At 43.8% G+C, this 18,719-nt stretch overlaps 1 protein-coding gene across 3 annotated transcripts in view; it reads left to right on the forward strand.

Annotated features, from left to right (window-relative positions):
* CTIF (cap binding complex dependent translation initiation factor) overlaps window positions 1–18,719 on the forward strand; it is a 166,197-nt gene that overhangs the window by 78,837 nt on the left and 68,641 nt on the right. The gene's annotated exons all lie outside the window — the stretch shown is intronic.

The following is an 18,719-nucleotide window of genomic DNA, read 5'->3' on the forward strand; positions in this document are numbered from 1 at the left end:
CTTTTTTATGCCATGGCGACCAAATGAACAATTTTAGTCTCCTTGAAATGTGAGTGTAGTAAACTTTGAACCTGTCCAAAGAACTACTACACCGTAATATGAGAATCAAATACATGCCCATCTAGGTTTGTTTCAGCCACTTATTACATCGTGGTGCCCTGTAGGCCGCTAAGATGCCAATTCAAGTTTCCCAATCTGGCAATTTCTGGATGGTGGGATTACAACCTCATCCATGGTGGCTTGGGATGGCTAACAGTTGGCAGGCTTCCATTTGGGGAAAGCCATATCATGGTTTGTTGAAGAGAAGGTTGAAAGATGACATACTTTGAAACTCATAGCAGCCACATGACGTAGTTTCAGTTCAGCTAATGTCCCTGTTTCCTGTTGAAATTAATAAACCACACCGCTGAAGAGAAATCCTTGCATTTTTAGGTTGCTCATCATTGTGGCTAAGATAGCTCTTGATAGCTATCTTTGAGGTCTCTTGATAGCTTTGCATGTTTTCAGACAGAAACCTTGGCACGCATTATCTGATCTGGATTGATCTATCCATGAGCTTTACAGAGAATGCTGTAATTCCTTTCTCCTCGTCCTGATCTGGCTGTGGATTTCCCAACTTTACTACTGGCACTAGGCTGGGGAAATTATCCCGGAGTCAGTTTTTAACTACTTCTGGTTTAATTTGATGGAAGAGATTCTGCTTTAGAAATTCATTTCAAGGAGAGGAAAGTTCAGATAAATTCTCATGGGTGGGGCATGTTATACCTTTACTTGCTTAGTGATAAGGTGGCCAAGGAAGGGGTGTGGAAGTGCAAAACCTCTGAGAAACACTGGAACCTCTAAGAAACACTGCAAGCTCACCAACCATGCTGAGCTTGCTCTGATTTTTCCTGATTTTGCCCACAGGCTTGAGAATATTCAGTGGTTGCGTTCACAATCATTTGTATCTCGCGCCATTTTGAAGGATATCTGAATTTCACACTGGCTGAAAAGACATCCATCAAGGCCAATCTTACCTGTTGCTTGCTTGCTTGGTTATTTACTGGACTAACCTAAAATACTATTATTTGGAATTTGGAATTTCAAGGCAATAGGTCCTTAGCTGCATGACAAATATTGGTCTGAGAAGGAATTATGAAACATGATGTAACTGGCAAATTCCATTTTTGTCTATTCCTAATAGAAGTATTCTTGTGGAATCTCATAGAGTAATTTGACTATCTTGAGTTATTGGTTAGGTTTGGGGGTTTTTTTAACTCAGAGAAAATTAAGATTTCTCAGCCTGGAGCCCTTCAGAAAGTGTGTTGAATTGTGCTCCCAGATACTGCGTTAGATTTCCCAGAACTGTGGTGGATTTGAAGTGTAGCCAGAACATTTGGGAGAACAGAAGATTGAGAGAAGATGAGCTGGATCAGCTTGGGCTCTGTGTAAGCGACCCCTATTAATGTAAAGGACTTTTATCCTGCTGCTGGTTTACAGTCTCTGGAAAACCATGAAAGCATTATGTGCTACCGATAGAAGAGAATATTTGTAGCTCAGGGTTGAGCTGTGTGGTCCTTGCTTTCTGTGATTGGTGGTTTTCCTGCAGACATTTCATTACCCAACTAAGTAACATCTTCAGTGCAATATCTAGTTTGGTAATGAAGTATCTGCAAGAAAACCACTGAGCCCAGACACCACCAAGGACACCCCTCCCCCCCCGCAAGCATTATGTGCAAATGAACATTCTGTATTTATTTTAGGGACACATTGGTTTGGTTCATACACTACACCAGACAAGCCAAAGTTTACATCTTAGCATGTTGTAAGAACTCACCTGTTGTCTTAGCATATTATGTGAATCAGATCATCGTGCTAAGCTACCATGGTTGAATTGCTGCACGATAGGTGAGCATTTTATGTTGTCTGCTAACCCAGGTTTAGGATTTATCATGTTGTGTAAACCCAGCCAGGAGTTCAGATCCATTTCTCATCGTAAAAAGAGTTCCTTGGCATTGTGGTAAGGGAAAAAAAAATAAGAAAGTTTGGGAAACAGTTTTGGCATGTGTTCTATTTTGATATTAATTTTTGGGTTGTTGTTTTAGTCCAATACAGTTGTATTAACTACACTGTTCTTCCTATGAAGCTTTTACACATTCCTGAACATTGTTTCGCACCAGCAGCAAACTCCTACAAAACCACCAGAGGAGTTTAGAAGAGCTGTGGAAATTATGTTGGAAGGTTCTATAGAAATGTTCATTGACATATTGGAACCCATTTTGGGAAGGAAACCTCTGAAGTCGGTTTGGTAAGAGTTGGTGCATTCCAAAAACTCTCTGCCTAACTGACTTGCTCTGATTGATGAAGCTGCTTGGATGAGCAGTGAAACGTCTCAAGCTAACATATTTTAAAATTTTTAAAACTTTTCATATTTTTGTGAATATTTGTTGATTTTAACAGTTGCTTAGTCGATTGTTGTTGTGAGCCGCCCTGAGTCCTTGGAGATAGGGCGGCATACAAATTTTATAAATAAAATAAATAAATAAACAAAAATTTGCCCAGTTGCCATGATTCAATCTGTAGACACTTTTGCCTGGATGACTGAAGAGTCTTCATGGACATGTTCTATAGAAAGGAGAAAAGAGACCAGTGGTGGGTTAATTTTTTTTTTACTACCGGTTCTGTAGGCGTGGCTTGGTGGGCGTGGCTTGGTGGGTGTGGCAGGGGAAGGATACTGTAAAATCTCCATTCCCACCCTACTCCAGGGGAAGGATACTGTAAAATCTCCATTTTCTCCTGATCAGCTGGGACTCGGAAGGCAGATAATAGATGGGTATGGGGCCGGTCAGAATTTTTACTACCAGTTCTCTGAACTACTCAAAATTTCTGCTACCAGTTCTCCAGAACTGGTCAGAACCTGCTGAAACAGACATAGAAACATAGAAAACTGACTGGAAAAAAAAACCTCTTAGTCCATCGAATATGTCCTTTGAGGGTTTTTTAAAAAAATATTTGTATCTATTTTTTTAATTTGTGTTTGATGATGGACATGTGTTTATCCCAAGCATGTTTAAATTCAGTTACTGATGTTTGATTTACTATCTCTGTTTGAAGTTGGCTCCAAGCTTCCACTACTCTTTTAATACTTTCTAATATTACTTTTGAACTTGCCTTCTGTCAGTTTGAGGTTATAGTCCCGTGTCCTTGATTTCCATTTAATATTGAAAATACTGCCTTCTAGAACCTTATTCACGCCCTTAATATATTTAAAGGTTTCAATCATGTCCCCTTTTTCTCTTCTGTCCTCCAAGCCAGGGATCTCAGTTGACCTTGGCAACTTTAAGAGTTATGGACTTCAATTCCCAGAATCCCTCAGCCAGCCACAAGTCTTAAAATTGCCAAGGTTGGAGACCCTTGCTCCAGGCTGTAGTATTCAGTTCCTCCGTGCAACATGCACATGCCATAAATTGTAGACCGAAAGTCAAGGAGAATCCAGCTTTGAACATCTGAGAAACTGGTTTCCTCTTTCTCTCTATATTTTTCAGGGTGATAAAATGACCTACACAAGGTGCCCTTGTCTCAAACTGGAGCTATGGAAAAAATGGCATGTTTTTTCACCCTCATATGCTGGTCCAGCAAAAGTTTTACTTCACCTGTTCTGTCCCGTTAGCTAATGTAAACAGAAGGCTATTTACCATTGCTAGCTCCTTTCTTTCTCCCCAGTGAGCTGATGGCAGTACACACTGAACACGTAAACCTTCCACCTTTAGGGTTTCCCATGAACAAAAGCGGCAGCTAGCCAATCTTAAATTTTTCCTCCTTTTTGGGGTGTGTGTGTGTGCATCGTGCTTATGGCTCCCATAAATGGAGAGAAGCTACAACTTTTCTTAGTTAGCTGGAGCCAAAGATTTCCTCAGAACGGAGTTACTTTCCTGGAGACCGACAAGTTTCAGGAGAGGAAGTCGCCGTGAATCGGGCGAAATTCTCTCTTTTCTTAGAACCCTGTAGCCAGACTTCAAGTACGTGCAACCTGACACGTTGTGTAGGGAATTGTGGAAAGAAACAACCCTTACATCCCCTCCCATCTCCCTTGTGGGAGATGATAAGTCTGCCTGTGAGAAAGTTTGTCACTGCAACGAGACTCTATTGTATATCACAGATACCCAAGGTAAACATCACCTTAGCTGGCTGAAGCTGTGTGTCCACACACGTAGACAAGTTCCCCAGGCTGGGCCTTTCGTAGGTAAACTTGGGAGTGTTTCACCCCACATCTTAGGGCAAAGGAGTGTGGAATGAACTCTACACTATACGCACGGGCATTGTTCTGCTCCATTTAATAAGATTTAACCTTCCTTCCATGCAGCAAGGTAGAAATATCATAGTCAAAATATCGACACCTAAAAGAGTAAACTAGTTCCCATAATTTCTATTTCTGCTTCCTTAAAAAGTCCATTTCTTGTCCTGGAGGAAATTGTGTTCTCCCTCGCAAAACTGTCATCTGGGTATGTTCTTGAACTCACAGCTCCTGCTGAAGCAGCAGATGGAGGTTAGGAATCCCTAAACTACATCTTGGGTTCCAGTTGTGACTCTTTCTAGAACTGGAGGCTTTTCTGACAGTCACTTATGCTATTACCTCATGTCCGAGTTAAGGATTTCTGCTTTTCCCCCCCTAATCACTGACCATGAGCCTATTTATTTTATTCTTTTTAATTACATTTTTATTTAAAGTTTTTGAGAAAAGAAAAAAGGACTAAGAAGAAAAGAGAAACGCAAAGAAGGAAAAATAAAATATAGAGGGAATAAACAGGAAGGTACAAGCTTCATAGAGTCAAACAGGACTAAAATGGTTAGAAAAGAATTTTCAATATTTTATGAGCTAGTTTTATGCACATCTTATATTGTTTGATAAGTTGCAGGTCTTAATGAAAGTCCAGGTAATATATAAATATTGTCACCAACAATCTACCAGTATATATTACCAAGATAAAGTATTATAGGTAGTCCTCGATTTACGACCAGAGTTAAGTCCAAAATTCCTGTTGCTAAGCGACACAGTTCTTAAGTGAAATTTGCTCCATTTTAGAATCTTTTTTTGCCATATTTCATGTGCCACTAGCGAATCACTGTAATTGTTAAGTTAGTAACAAGCTAGTTGTTAAGTGAATCTTGCTTCCCCATTGACTCTGCTTGTCAGATGGTCACAAAAAGTGATCACATGACGCCAGGACACTGCAACCGTCATAAATATGAGCTAGTTGCCAAGCACCTGAATTTTGATTATGTGACCATGGAGAGCTGCAACTATCATAAGCTTTTTGTCATGGCTGTGTAGTAGCCACTTTGTGAGTGACCATAACTTTTTCTCAAATGCCAAAGGTGCATCTCTCAAAGATGGAGAGTATCGATATACAAAGGCAAATTTAGAAAAGACCTCAACTGACCAGAGCAGAAGATATTTTGGAATAATTATTTTAAAAGTAAATATACATTTTATTTCCCCCCCCCCCCCAATATCTCTGAAATGTCTGTTTGGATCTCTGGATAATCTAACACAATTACTTAAATGCATTTTAACTAATTAATCAGCTGCTTGAGTTAATTGATAGCACCAGCTTGCTTCCATGTGTATTTTTAACCCAGCAGCACAATTCCTAAAAATCAGTGCTTCTTAATTTTATGCAAGCAGGTACCAGAGAGGACTTCTTCTGTTGAAAAAACAAACCAGCCAAATTTGAATAAATTTGCAGAACTGCACTTGGTGTGTGTGTGTGTTTTTTTTAAATTGCTAGGGTCTTCCCTGACTAAATTGATCTTTCCTTTTATTGTGACGATTCCTGTCTTCATTCAAGGAGACTGCTGAGTCCGTTTCCATCTTAGGGTGTTTCTCCTGGAGCGCCTTTCCTTAATCACCGCAGACGCGAGACCATGTTGGGTAAAAGAGAGCAAGGAGGAAGTAATTTACCCAGCGTAACGTGGTTCTTTTTTTAAAGCTAGTGAGAATAGTTTTTCCTCTTGGAAAACTCAGGCATTTCCTTAATTTCCTCTCTTGGAGCTTTGTCTGGGTGGGGATTTCAGAAAAGGGTGTTAGTAAGCACGGGGCAGGCTGACACAACACAGGCCAAACGCAGTGTTCCTTGGAATAATTAATGGCAGGGGGCCACAAGGACATGAGGAATCTGGGACAAAGTTCTCTCCCACCTACCGATCCACCTCCAAAGAAATCCTCCTGCAGACAGAACATGCGTACTTCCCACACCATCAGCAAGGCTTGCTGCACTCTCTGAGTTAAAGTAGTCCTCGACTTGCAGCCAAAATTTCTGTTGCTAAGCGAGACATTTGTTAAGCGAGCTATGCTCCATTTTCCTTTCTTGCCACAGTTGTTAAGTGAATCACTGCAGTTGTTAAGTGAATCTGGCTTCCCCACTGACTTTGCTTATCAGAATGAGAATAGAATAGAACAGAACAGAACAGAACAGAACATAATAGAACAGAACAGAACAGAATAGAACAGAATAAAACAGTGATGGCTAACCTTTTTGCCGTCACGTGCCAGAAGTGGGGGGAGCACGGGGGGGGGTTGCGCTCACACATAATTCAATGTGGCCCGTCCCCCCGTGCTCCCACACGCTTTTGGCACCAATGACACGGTGGGCCCGGTAGGCCCGTTTTTCACCCTCCCCAGGCTCCAGAGGCTTTCTTGGAGCCTGGGGAGGGCGAAAATAACCCCCCCCCCGGAGGCCCTTCGGAGTGGAAGTTGGCAAACGGGCCCTTTCTGGCCTCTGGAGGGCCTCCGGGGGGGAGGCCGTTTTCACCCTCCCCAGGCTCCTAGAAAGCCTCTGGAGCCTGGGGAGGGCGAAAAAGGGGCCTTCTGGTCCCACCGGAAGTTGGCAAACGGGCCGTTTCTAGCCTCTGGAGGGCCTCGGGGGGGGGGAGGCCATTTTCGTTTCCTTCCTTCCTTCCTTCCTTCCTTCCTTCCTTCCTTCCTTCCTTCCTTCCTTCCTTCCTATCTATCTATCTATCTATCTATCTATCTATCTATCTATCTATCTATCTATCTATCTTTCTTTCTTTCTTTCTTTCTTTCTTTCTTTCTTTCTTTCTTTCTTTCTTTCTTTCTTTCTTTCTTTCTTTCTTTCTTTCTTTCTTCTTGGCAGCTTGCAATTACAACTTAGTTAAAACATAAAATGTTTAAAATCAAACCTTACTACCAAAGATACATGGGAAGGGTGGGGGCAGAGCAGTGGGGGGGGGAGGGATCTGTTATTAATCAACCACCTCCATTGCGCTGATCCCTCCACTGGGCCGCTAAGCCGACTGGCAGAGCCAGGTCTTTAGGCCCTTACGAAAATATAGGAGGGTTGGGGCCAACCTCACATTGGGGGGGGAGAGGGGGGCAAGATATTCCAGAGGGCAGGAGCCACAGCAGAGAAAGCCCTCCGCCTGGACCCTGCCAGCCGGAATAATCGGGCTGATGGGACCCACATCACGCCTCCTCTGCCGGCATGTTCTGGATTCTAGTGAATAACCGAGCTCAGAGAGCACTAAGAAATGCATAAACCTATTTATCCCAAGCACAGAGTATCCGAGGACATCTTTGGCACAAGACAGCCAGCCTTTTACATAAGGAAAAGAAAGAAACCGCAGGCAGCAGAGCCTACGGGGCTGGGAAGTCTTAGGTCGTGTTCTCGGTGCATCTGGAAATGGCTAGGTTAGGGAATAGGAGCCTTTTAGTTTTAATTTGCCCACTTCTGCAGCTCTCACGTTTCTTTTGTAAAATATATAAATTGGGTTTGTGATTCCTGGCTGGTTTCTCCAGTGCTCTTTACAGCAGGCCACCCACGGAAACATCGATGTGTCCAGCAAAATACCTTAGTATTTATTTAGGCCCTGAAAAGAAACACGGCTCTCAAAACCGCGGTAGAACAAAAACTGTATTAATCATCGTTATGAGCCAGCAATTTATCTGATTGTAACACAGTTTAGAACATGAACACTTGGCCCCATAATCTGAACTTGCATGGCCGAATCAGGATGTAGGATGAATTTTAAACCTGTTCTTCCTGACAATGAGATCTCCCACGGTCTTGCCAAATTGAATTTCCTAGATTCCAAGACTTGTGGTCTGAACACATCTACAGGGATCCAGGCAGTGGTGGGTTCCTCCCGGTTCGGCCCGGTTCTCCCGAGTCAGTAGCGGTGACAATATGATGTCACCGAACCGGTTCTGCCCGCCCCCACCCCCACACTCCACCCACCCATCCCCCGCGTTATTCTTACCTTTTATTTGGCCCCACCCCCAATCTGTTGCTGCCTCCTGACTCCCAGCTGATGGCTAGAGGGAAAAAAACTGTTTAAACTCTTGCCCTGGGGCTTCAAAGGGCCGCCCTACAGCTGATCATTGGTAAAAGAAAACAAATGAGTAGACCGGTGCCTGCAAAAATAAATGGGTAGACCACTTCCTGCAAAAATACATGAGTAGATCAGTGCCTGCAAAAAATAAATGGGTAGATCGGTACAGGTCTGCCAGCAGTTAAAAGCCTGGTAGACCAGTACCTCTGCTAAATCCTAAATAATTGTCACATGACCATCAAGCCACGCCCACAGAACCAGTAGTAAAAAAAAATTAGAACCCACCCCTGGAGCCAGGTGGGGAAAAGGATGATGGTGGAGATGGTGGAAAAGGATGATGGTGGATGGGTGAGAATTGCTCCATATAAATGCAAACAAGAATTTAAAGTTTCATTTCCCAGGTACCGGTAGTCCTTGACTTAATTGAGTCCCTTTTTTCAGTGCCATTTGTAACTTTCGAACGGTCACTAAATGAATGGTTGTAAGTCAAGGATGACCTTTTCTGCAGTCTTGAGCTATTGAAGTTGGGCCAATTTAGAAATGGTTAGTTTTCATTGGCATCGTGCGGAGTTTGATTTATTTAGGGATTGTTCCTTCTGGATTCCATGCCGCTGATACATTTTATTTGTTTGTTTTTAATATAGCAGGGAAAAAAGGGGGGAAAGTTATAATTAAATAAATCAGATTTCTGTAGCTCTTTTTATATGAAAACTATTTGGCAGTCTCCATCCCATTCATTCTCCCTGGGATTTTGTAAAGCGAAATGTGGATCCAAAATTAGAATTCTGCCTTCTAGTTTGGGGGCAAAAATAATGATTAAAGCAGTGATGCCGAACTGTGAGTACTTTGCGCGTGTCAGGGCCGCGACCAGAAAAAGGAACTGTCCAGAGCAGTGGTGGATTGCCGCCGGTTCAGACCGGTTCGCAAGAACCGATAGTAAAACCAGCGGGAGGCCTTGCCCACTGCCCTGGATGTCATCATCAGTGATCTGTGAATGTGCAGAAGCAAGGCGTGCACGTGAGCAAAGCACGTGTTCGTGCGCAATCCCGTTGCAAACCGGTAGTAAAGGTAAGTAAAACCCACCCCTGGTCCAGAGGGCATGTGCGTGCCAGATAAGGTACTTCCGGTTTCTGGCATGCATGCCAGCAAGTCTTCCAGTTACTGCCGTGCATGCACACGCACCGATTAGCTGGATGGCGCACATGCTCATGCCAGAAAATGGAAGACCAGCTCTTCCAGTTTCCGGCACTGCCGCACGCACAAAGGCTAGCTGATCATCGCATGCACATGCGTGCCAGAAACCGGAAAGTGGAATGGGCGACGCCACACATGCCTGGCGACATGGCTACGTGTGCCACTTGCCATAGGTTCGCCATCAGGGAATTAAAGCATGAAACAAAAAATGGATAAAAAGAGTAAAGACAATGCAGGTAGGCCTCAACTCATGACCACAAGTGGAAGCAAAATTTCTGTTCCTAACCAAAGCTGTGAAGTGTTGTCCCAGATCCTAGGACAGGGATGGCTAACCTTTTCCAGTCTGAGTGCCCAAAGCGCACGAACGCACCCGAACCCCCCCAAAATGCAATGCACGTGCAGCCTGCATGCGCCCTGCCCCCATGCATGCACACACCCCTGTACGCACCCCACCCACGCATGTGTGTGTGGCCCCCGCATGCGCCCATGTGCATGCGCCCTCCCCCCTATGCATGCACATGTGGGGGCCCCGTATCTGCCCCGCCCCCATGCATGTGCATGTGGGCCCCCCGCACGCACTCAGTCCCTTGCACATGCGCGGCAGAGACCCGAAGACCAGCTGGCCGGCAGGAGGCGCACGCACATGCACAATGGAGCTGAACTGGGGCGACGGCTTGCATGCCCACAGTGAGGGCGCTGCGTGCCACCTCTGGATTTGCCATCACGGTCCTAGGACATGTTTTTTTTTACCAGGGTTCTTAAGAAAATCACTACAGTTGTTAAGGGAGTCATGCGGTTGTTAAGTGAATATAGCTTTGTCCATTGACTGTGCTTGTTGGAAACTGCCTGGGAAGGTCACAAATGATGATCACATGATATGATGATGGTGGTGGTGGTGATGATGATGAAAAGCAACTCTGATGTGAGAAGAAGCAGGGATCCTACAGACCACACGGAGGACTTCTTCCATCCCTTTTCTGCTAATAAATACACATAGTCCTCCCCTTATGGCCACAATTGGGACCAGAATTTCTGTTGCCAAGCAAGATGGTTGTTAAGTGAGTCATGCTTGATTTTATAACCTTTTTGGTCATAGCTGTTAAGTGAATTATGAGGTCATTAAGCGAATTCAGTTTCCCCTATTAACCTTGCTTGTTGGAAGTTGGCTGGGAAGGTAGCAAATGGGGATGAAATAACTCTGGAACCCCTTTTCATTAAGTTACTGTGAATTTCTCTCGTTCACACTCCGCAAAGTCTTTCAAGAGAGAATTTACAGTCACAGACCTTATCTGGCTTGGAGAGCTGCCAGGCCGATATCTTCAAAACTTGGCAAGGAGCCTCGGAGAGTCACGAACCAATTAAGCGAACTAATTGTTTCCTGCAAACTCCATTCCCCTTTTGCTCCTCTTTTATTCCCTCTGGGATGGGCCATTCATCGTCCATCTGTGGCCTTACTCCCAAGTCGACCCTTGTTCTTTAGCTGTTCCCTTCGTCTGGCAACTCTGCGCATGCGCACACTGGGAACAGGCTCCAGCTGTTCTTCTGCCACACTGATAACCGACTCCGAAGGCAGCTGATCACTGGCATCCGGCCCTGGCCCCCTCTCTGCCTCCGACGCAGAGCCCTCATCAGAGCCTTCCCCAGACTCCAGGACTGGCCCATGTTCCTCCCCAACCTCCTCACTGTCCGAATCTGCTGCCAGCTCCTCTGGCTGCTGGCGGGCCACAACAGCGAACTTCTGACAAGCAAAGTCAGTGGGGAAGCCAGATTCACTGAACAGCCGTGTTACTAACTTAACAGCTGCAGTCATTCACTTAATAACAGTGGCACAAAAGGTTCTAAAATGGGACAAATGTTTATCTTAGGCAACAAGAATTTGGGGCTCAATTTTGGTCGTAAGTCGAGGACTACCTGTAGAAGGTGAAAAACATCTATGCTTGTGGCCCAACTGTTTCACTCCTTGTACCTTTCTAATCTTGTCCTTTTTCTTCTCCAATTCCTGCAAGCGTTTCTTTCTTTGGGTGATGCCATCCTCCTATTATTTCTGGAGTTACGAGCAAATACAGCCATTTCTTTCCTGTCTACCCTCTCTGGCCTCCACTAGAGCAAGATTAAAGCTATTTCTTCCGGCGTTGAGTCAATAAAAATAAAAAGCAAAGCGTAGCAAACTGTGTCCCTCTAGGAAATGCCACTTCAAGAGGTGAAAGGAAACAGGCATCTGGAACAAATAAAACCCTCTCTGAATCTTCTCTGTAAATTGGGCCTCGTAAAGCTTGCTGTTAGCGGACAAAGAGAATGTGGCTTGCCATCCAGTCTTTGACTATGTCTCTCTCTCCTCCCCTCTTAGGCTGAGGGAATTTCTGTCAACTTCCAGTTTTCTGGAGCTTGTAGGAAATATTCCTTTATCAGCGACAGAGAGAAGGGAATGCCATCGATGGCTAAAGAAAAGGAAGCCTTGCAGGGTTTATACCCAGCCAAACGAAGGTACAGGTAGTCTCGACTTATGACCACAATTGAGCAAAATTTCTGTTGCTAAGTGAGGCAGTTGTTAAGTGGGTTTTGCCCCATTTTAACCAGCAGTGGAATCCAGCAGGTTCTGACAGGTTCTGGAGAACCGGTAGCGGAAATTTTGAGCAATTCGGAGAACTGGCAAATACCACCTCTGGCTGGCCCCAGAGTGGGATGGGAATGGTGATTTTGCAGTATCCTTCCCCTGGAGTGGGGTGAGAATGGAGATTTTGCAGTATCCTTCCTCTGACATGCCCACCAAGCCACGCCCACAGAACCGGTAGTAAAAAAAAAATTGGATTTCACTACTGATTTTAACCCCCTTTCTTGCCACAATTGTTAAATGAAGCACTGCAGATGTTAAGTTAGTAAACAGAGTTGTTAAGTGAATCTGGCTTCCCCATTGACTTTGCTTGTCAGAAGGTCGCAAAAGGGGATCACAAGACCCCGGGACACTGCGACCGTCATAAATACGAGTCAGTTGCCAAGCGTCCAAATTTTGATCCTGTGACCGTTGGGGATGCTGCAGTAGCTGTTATGTGTTCTTAAGAAACTTTTTTCAGTGCTGTTGTATCTTTGAATGGTCACTAAATGAACTGTTGTAGGTTGAGTACTATCTGTAATGGAAATTCTTGTCCCAATTGTAGTCATACGTCATGGCCTACCAGTGCCAACTTTAAAGCTATTATCAGGCTTCTATACTTTTGATTTATTATTCAAGCACGTCGCACTAAATATTGACAATTAGGCGGATGTTTTTCGCGACTGTTTTTCCCCCCAAAATGACTCCAAGCGCCTTCTGTCTTTGCCGCCTTCCGTAATCTTTAGCCTCAACAGCTCAATGGCTGGGTGTTTTTTTATATATTTTTAATCTCCCACTCATTTTTCTGACCGGTTTCCTTTACCCCACCCCTTTTATCTCTTTTGCAGCCCAGTTTAGGCTCACCGATGCTAAACGACTGTTTTTAAACGTGACCTCCATCACGGGAAATGCATACAAATAAGCAATAGACCCAAACAGAACTAAAATAACATCAGCTAAAACAATCACAGTCACATCCACGGGTAAAAGCATTGTTCCATATGCAGCCGTAACATGGGAAAAGTACTTTGAATTTCCTAGATCAGATTGTAACTGATTTTCGCATTGACTGGTTTGATTCTCTCAACAAAAGAGGATTTTCTTTTGTGAGTTATTTTTGTGCTCTTCCTTAAGTCGGCTGTGCAGCCTCCATGGTTTTAAGTGGAGCGTGATAGAGAGAGGCATTGCATTAACATTTCCAGGTCTACCTGGCGCCTGGGTCTCGGATAAAGGGAAGCAGCAGTTCTTCCTGCTTTGTAGGCTGCAGGTCAGTCTCACGTTCACTGGGCAGCTTCCCCAGAGCGTGCTGGAAACGCTCCTGGCTGCAATGGTAAAGAAAATCCGAGTTGGTAATACTTGGCAATAATATCCCATAGAACAAAATTTCTCAACCTTGGCAACTTTAAGACAGGTGGACTTCAATTCCCAGAATTCCCCAGCCCAGCATGCATCAATTAAAATAAACTTTCACAAGTCCCTGAGATTCAGTGACCCAAAGGTGTAGTCCCAGTAAACAAAACAAAACAAAACAAATAGTTTTAATATGCAAAGAAAAGTTCTAAATTTTCTGAAGACCAGCAAAGGAAGGCTGGTAGACAAGGAAGGTGCTGGGCTCCACAAGTCTTAAAGTTGCCAAGTTTGGAGATCCCTGGCCTACAGCATTAAGAGTGGTAGTATAAGAGCCTCGGTGGTGTAGCGGACTAAGTGCTGTTAAGTGCTAGCACTTAGCTGCCAGCTGCCTGCAATTAGTGCGAGTTCAAATCTCACCAGGCTCAAGGTTGACTCAGCCTTCCATCCTTTCGAGGTAGGTAAATTGAGGACCCGGATTGTGGGGGCAATAAGCCAGCTTTGTATAGAACAACACCGCTTGGGGGGGCCAAAAGCCCTAATAAGCAGGTATATACATAAAAAGTATGCAGGCTATTGCTATAATGCATTGCAAGCTGCCCTGAGTCTACGGAGAAGGGCGGCATATAAATTGGACTAATAAATAAATAAATAAATATTGTGTTTCTAGCAGAGCCCGTTACCTGATTTTGACAACTGACAAAGAACAAGTCAGATGACCATCTTGAGAATGCTACCAGCTGCCTTGTTGCACGCCCACCCACCCCAAGATCTCTGAGATCGCTTGAGCAAGCTGTGGATACGAAACATAATAAAGATCTCCAAATACTGCTACAGCTGCCTTCAGTTGCAAAAGCAGGAATAAAAATAGCTTTATCTCGGACTGCTGTGACCCACTTAACCATGATCCTCACAGCCTTGTTTCCAAGGAAACCTTGGTACTCAGGTGCTGGATAGATCTTCTCCCACGCAGGCAGCCCACATATTAACACACACACACACACACATACACACAGAGTGGTGAGATCCTTTTATCAATGTGGCTTGCGGAAAAACCATTTCCTTGCATCTGAGCGAACACTGAATCCGTGTCCTGTTGGGGTTTCCGTTGAGGCAGGTCACACAGGGGCATCCACAGGATGCAGTCGAAAAAGTCAGTGTTTTCCAAACTTGGCAAGTTTAAATAGCGTGGAGTCCCCAGCTGGGGGATTGTGGGAGTTGAAGTCCAGGCCATGTTGAATTGGCCAAGTTTGAAAAACATTGGTCTAGAGCAGTGATGGCTAACCTGTTTGCCGTCGCGTGCCAAAAGCGGGAAGAGCATGGGGAGGTTGCCAACGTGTGTGCCCACCCCCATAATTGCACCACCCAGTTTTAGCACGTGATGGCATGGTGGGCCCAGTAGCCCCGTTTTTTCACCCTCCCCAGGCTCCAGGTGCTTTCTAGGAGCCTGGGGAGGGTGAAAACAGCCTTCCCCACCCGCTGAGAGGCCCTCTGGAGGCTGGAAACAGCTCATTTCCCAACTTCCGGTAGGACCGGAAGGCCCAAAAATCAGCTGGCCGGCACATGCATGTGCGCGGGAACTGAACTACAACAATGCTCGCGTGCCCACATATATGATTCCGTGTGCCACCTGTGGCACCCGTGCCATAGGTTCGCCATCACGGATCTAGAGGCTGGCTGCGAAGTGATTGAGGCTGTGCTGATTTTTAATGGGCATCGCATCTTTTTTTGACCACGCACACTTTGTTGGCACCTGCAGGCAGGTGAGTGCCAGAGAGTTGGGCAAACCCAGAGATTATCCTTGGAAGTGTTACTTTGCACCTGTCGTATTTCTTTTTCTCACCTGGAAAAAAAAAAGACACATTTGAAAGTCATTTGGTAGTTCTGAATCCCAGACCTTAAAATTAGAGGCAGGTAATATGTACAGGTAACACAAACACACACCTAAAAATCTTTCTTCCTCCCTGCGAGTTTCCTACTGTATCTTTACTTTTTGGTTTTGTTCACTTTATTTAAAGGAAGACTTTAAAGGCACTGATGTTACCTAGTTTGGGTAATGATATGCCTGCAAGAAAACAAGCGAGCGCAGAGAAGACCAAGGACCCCTTATTTCAACCCTGATCTACAAATATTCTCCTTAATTGTAATCCAAAGGGCCCTGGCACAGAGAAAAACAAAACACTGGCCTGTATCATCTGTTCTGAAATATTTTAAAATAAATTCACATTGCTACGTGGGTTTTTCTAAAACATACAGCGGGAACTGTTCTTAATGCACAAGAGGGCAGGTAGCATGAAAGGAGAGAAGGACAGAATATCCAAAACAAAATACAACGAATGATAAAAAGAACGTCAAAATAAGTAATCTTCAGAAGCCCAGAATTTAAAACATCCACATTTAGTTTTCTTATTCAGAAAAGGATTTATATAGATAAAGGTAGCCTGTAAGAAAATTATAAGATAAACAGGAAAACGAATTGTTCCAGATAGTTGCAGACTGAATCCCTCTTTAGATGCCTGGCACTGGCTAGCATGAATAAAATACTTCTACTGCTTGCAAACTGACAGTTTTGTGGTGCTAGGAAAATGAGTAACACTCTGCAATTATTAGGGACCCTCTTCTTTAAGCCAGCAGTCCCCAACTTTTCTGGCTCTAGGGACCAACTTTGGAAGAAAAGTTGTCTTCCGTGGTTTCACATATACAGCTTATACAACTCCTGCACATGTGCAGATGAAGCTGGGCTCGCTCACCCACTGCTTACGCAGCCTAGTTCCCACAGACTGCAAACCAGTACAGGCCCGCAAATTGGGGGTTGGGGACCCCTGCTTTAAACAATAGTAATGAAACGCTAAATCTTCTTGCAGACATTTCATTACCAAACTAGGTTACATCATCAGTGCTAGTAAAGGAGTGGGGTTTGCTCTCATTTTATATACTTGTGGCTTGCCCTGTCAGTCTTGGTGGGAGTGGTCTTTCTTGATTAGGCTGTTCTTTATTTTTATTATTTGTTAGCTTGTTTGTTTGAGTTAGTAGTTTCTTGACGGGGGTATTATTTGCTTCTTGATTGTTGGCCTAGTGTTATCTTGACTTCAATTTCTGCTCATCCGGGTGTTGACTGATGGTGAGGAGGTATTTTGGTCTTTTTGTTTCCTTTTGGACTTTTTGATTGTCTCTTTAAAATGGTATGTAGATGTTGTTTATCTCTATGTGCCTATTGATGGCTGATTTGTTTGAGTGCACCACACAAATCGGCCATGTAAATCAAGGTAAACATACCATCAGACTTTTTCTCTGGGTTCAAATAGTGCCAGGCAGACAAAGATAATTCCAACATTGTGGAATGTCTGCCACAGGAGTAGAGAATTCATAAGGAATTCCTCCAATTGTCATCCCTGATCATTGGCCATACTGGCTAGGAAGGTGGAGCTGAGCTTTCCCTTTTTCTGACTTCAAAGGTTGAATTGTCCCATCATCCTGTGCGCTCCCATAGAGTGGGCCTCCTCAAGGTGCCGTCAGCCAGACAATGTCGGCTGGCGGCCCCTAGGGGGAGAGCGTTCTCTGTGGGAGCGCCGACCCTCTGGAATGGGCGGCCTTAGGACAGTCCCTGACCTCCCTCCTTCCGCCGCGAATTGAAGACGTGGCTCTTTCATCAAATGGGCTGATCCGCAGGGGTGATTTTAAATAATTTTAATTAATTTTTAATTGGATTTTTAATGTTTATGTAATTTTTGTTCTGTTCTTTGTAAGCCGCCCTGAGTCCTTCAGGAGAAGGGCGGCACATAAATTACAAACATACATACATACATACATACATACATACATACATACATACGGTTGTAAACTAAATCCATATTCAGTGGTTTAATGGATCTGATGAGATAACCCATTCTAAAAGGAGAGGAGATAGGATGATTTCATGTAGTTTTCTTATTAGATGGGGAGAAGATTGATATGGAAGCGCGGAATGTAAGAAATGTTAGGAGACCAGGCAAGTTCTAGAAAAGTAGGATGAGGACCGGAGAGGTTGACATCCAACTGGTCAAGAAGCAACCACTCTGGTGTTCAAACCATTTCAGTTTGGACAACAGTGGTTTATTCTTCATGAAGAGCACTCTGGAGTTGGTATCTTCATTTAACAGAATAACAGAGTTGGAAGGGACCTTGGAGGTCTTCTAGTCCAACCCCCTGCTCAAGCAGGAAACTCTATACCGTTTCAGACAAATGGTTGTCCAACCTCTTCTTATGAATGAGCCAATATAGAAAGCTGTTCTAAGGGGCTCCTGACTTGTAGGCATCTTACAAACTGTCATTTCTATTAATTGCAAGCAAACTTCTACTGCAGGAATAGCCTCACTTTCTGAAATGCTATTTGAGAGGCTTTTAAGATTAAGTCTTGGTGCCACAGTTGTATGACTGATGCTCATGAATGTTTTTCCTTCCACTCTCACCTTTTAAATGTCCAAATTTCACATTTGTTTTATATTGAATGCTTTGATTTATCATAAATTATTTCCTTGCCTGGACTTTCTCTTTTATTCCAATTATGAGCCTCTCGCTGAGACGTTTTACCCTGGAATGCAGCATAGAAGTATATTAAGTAAATAAGTTAGTGGAATTTGATAGGGGTTCAATTGTGCTCAGTCTGTTACCGGATTAAACCATTTTAAAACATCTCAAGTAACAATGAAATTGCCTCTAAGGCAAGTCAGAATTGTATTATGCTAATAAAAAGGCAGTTGGGGAAAAAAAACAACCAGTTGCGATCCTACAATTTGTTCTCAAAGTGACTGTCCAGATGCTTCTGCATTTATCAGGCTGTAAAAAGTGATCTTTACTTTCAGATTTGCAAAATTCTGTTAATTAGCCTTGCAATAAAGTAGAATTACAGTAGTTCATTTGGTTGTTTTTCCTGTCTGGTCTACCTGGGAAAGTTGACACCTGGTGATACTGTACACAAATGGAAAGCATTTTCCTATTACAATAATTTTGGATGAATACCAGAATTTGAAAAATCTAGTCCAAGCATCCACGATCTGAGTTCCTATGGACTTCAATTCCCAGAATACTTTACAATGGTCATGGATGCATGATATGTGATGGTCTTAAAACTTTGAAGCAATAGCTTTTTTCACACTGCATTGCAATGGTGAAGTTTGATTGTATGAATAGCATGCGATTCTACTCTTAATCATCATAAGCTTACTTTGTTCTAGCAACTCTTAGGAAAAATTAAAATGAGCGGTTTGTCTGAACCGGCATT

Source organism: Pantherophis guttatus, chromosome 2, assembly GCF_059756535.1.
Source record: "Pantherophis guttatus breed Tessera chromosome 2, ASM5975653v1, whole genome shotgun sequence".
NCBI classification, from domain to species: Eukaryota; Metazoa; Chordata; class Lepidosauria; order Squamata; family Colubridae; genus Pantherophis; species Pantherophis guttatus.